Genomic DNA, 2,623 nt, shown 5'->3' with positions numbered 1-2,623 from the left:
CATCTTATTGCCTCAAAGAGTCTGTTCCATCAGTTAGAAGATCGCTATTGTAACAATAGTAAATGTCACTTTCTTTTCCCACTCCCTTTGAGTATTTACCCATAGCATCTTCCACACCTAGTTCAAAACACATCTAGGATACTTCAAATCAATTTTTCCACCTTAATCAGATAGCTCTGTTTTGTGTCACATTTAAAGTAAATTATTTACTTTATTTAAGTACTGCTAAGAACACACTCTATGTAAGCTATTATACTGGATGCCCAAGGAGATAAGTGGAAGACGGTTCTCTGGCTTTGAGGTGTTTGGTTGAGGCAGCAATATACATTAAAAGTTGAATAGGAATGCAAAGCAGGGTGGGACAAATTCTACAGAAAGTAAGTGTGATAGTTTTGAGATTATAGTGGTTGATCTGTTCATTATTTTGTACTCAGGAACTAAAAAATTACTAAGAGTTGTAAGAGCTCTGGTTTTATAACTGAGATAATAAGCCCAGTGACACAAGTGGTCTAAGGTCCCAGCTATGAAATGGCAGGGGTTTCCTGTCTCCTGGTCCTATGCTGCTTGTGCATAGCTTCCTAACTATTCACTAGTCTTTTAATCAGTTAATGTTTGCTCTCTCTAAGTAGACAGTTTAGTATAGCTAGGTAAGAACTGGGCTCTGAAGCTAAAATGTTTGGGTTTGAATCCTGGCTTTGCTATTTACTGTGTGTCTTTGGGTAAGTCACTAATCTCTTTGCTTTACTTACCCACCTATAAAATGAGTATAATAGTGGTACTTTACTTCATAGGGTGCCTTTGAGCATTATATACTTAATATATGTAAAGCAAGAAAAACTGTGGATGTTATTATAATTGCTATTTGTCTGTGAGGGAATGGAGGGCAAGCAATCTAGTCATCTGATTTTTGTTCTTTAAACCTCTTCCCTCAGTTTCTGATCAAAGCATTCACGTGGGTGTTCAATAAATGCATGTTAGCTACCTTAAGCGTATTGGGAGTTTTTGTTATCACTGAAGTAAGACTTGAGATTTGTGTAAGCCTGGACTAGTCTGGTAACAAGAAAGTCTAGAAAGGTAAAAACTGAGCATCAGATTGATTTTAGGACCTAGCAGAGCTTCTTTAAAAAAAAGTCAAGACAAATAAGTGCTGAGAAAAATGGGGGTCAATGAGTCTAATTCCAAAAGAGCTTTCTCATCTATTTTAAGGTCTGTTTCAAACTTCCTTAGACAAAAATCTGGCCTTTTAAGGAAAGTGCAGAGAACATCCCTTCGTGGGCTTAGTTTGAGGGAATAGGTGCTGCATTTCACCCTGGAGGTGGCTTCGTGAATTTGTGAACTGAGGTGACAACACAGACTCTCTCCGGAAGAAAAGATGCTATCTCTACACGGAGTTTAATTACAATGGTACTACTTTACACAAGCAGCAGCAGCAGCAGCAGCAGCACCAAACGCCACTGTTAGCCCAGTCAGAGCTCAGCTCCATATTCAGAATAGAGAAAGCAAGAACCATTTTTTTCCCTGGGGCACCCTTCTCTATTCAAATACCGCTGAAAAAATTCTGAGACAAGCACTAGGGAGTGGGGAGAGCGGGCGGAAATGAACAATAACCCATATTCAGGGGTTAGAAAAATCGTATCAGTAAATCATGGCAGGTTTTTTTGTTTGTTTTTGGCAGGAACTTGCCACTCTTCAGCATCATCCATCAGGAAATCTAGGGTCGGAAAAGTGTACCAACTGGCTTTCCAAATTTTCTGCATTTGGCAGATGCAAATCACAGAGTCCATCCCCACCCTCAGCACTTGGACGGTATCAGGGAAACCTAAGTATCAGTGGAAGAATCTTGAAGTGAGAAATAAATAACTGGTCAGGTTAGGGTTAATGTTCTTGTGTGCAAGGGGGCTAGTGAAGGTCAGGCTTTGGGACGCACCCACAGCGTCAGCAAAGGAGGAAAAATTAAGGGGCAGCATGGGCTGAAAAGCCCCCGAGTTTGAGGTCAAGCCAACGGGCTGGGCCTCTGGTATCCTAGGATCTGCCTTGCACACAACCTTTGGCCGTTTCTCGGTTTGAATCTCGCCTGTACACTTTCAGACGAGACACAGTCTTACTGAGCGTTCTCACAGCGCCTAGCTCAGAGCTCACCGCAGAGCCGGCTCTCAATAACCTCTAGACGCAAAAGCAGCTTTTGAGGTTAGGGGCGAAGGGCATCGGTTTTACTTATTTTAAGGCTGGCGCTCCGGTGCAGCCGGATCCAACTGCCAGCACAATGTTCCCGATCACTTCTCGCTTCCATTTCAGCCCAGGTGACGCCGGGAAACCCACAGGACCCACTAGGGGCTAAGCGGTTAAGCTGGCGTCCTTCGGGTGTCAGTCTCGATCCGTTCGGAAACCACAAAATCCAGAATCCCTTGTGCCAGGAGGCCAGGCCGCAAATAAGATGGCTCCAGAAGAGTGGAACATACAGCGGCGGGGAACCTAGTCGTTGGCAGTTTCTTCACGGGATCTGTTTAAATTGCCGAGTCCCCATATACGCGCCACCCCACAAACCTCCTTCCAGGCCGTGGAGGCCACGGCTGCCGCCTCGCCCGCTCACCTCTTCCCTCAGCTTCTGATCAAAGCATTCACG

The 2,623-nt window shown here is 44.1% G+C and overlaps 1 protein-coding gene across 1 annotated transcript in view; it reads left to right on the top strand.

The window, feature by feature from the left end:
- Positions 1 to 2,623, top strand: part of AAK1 (AP2 associated kinase 1) — a 230,480-nt gene that overhangs the window by 48,855 nt on the left and 179,002 nt on the right. The gene's annotated exons all lie outside the window — the stretch shown is intronic.

This window comes from Mandrillus leucophaeus, unplaced genomic scaffold, assembly GCF_000951045.1.
Source record: "Mandrillus leucophaeus isolate KB7577 unplaced genomic scaffold, Mleu.le_1.0 Scaffold279, whole genome shotgun sequence".
NCBI classification, from domain to species: Eukaryota; Metazoa; Chordata; class Mammalia; order Primates; family Cercopithecidae; genus Mandrillus; species Mandrillus leucophaeus.
Note: the sequence above shows the minus strand (reverse complement) of the source record. Positions and strands in the feature narration are given on the sequence as shown.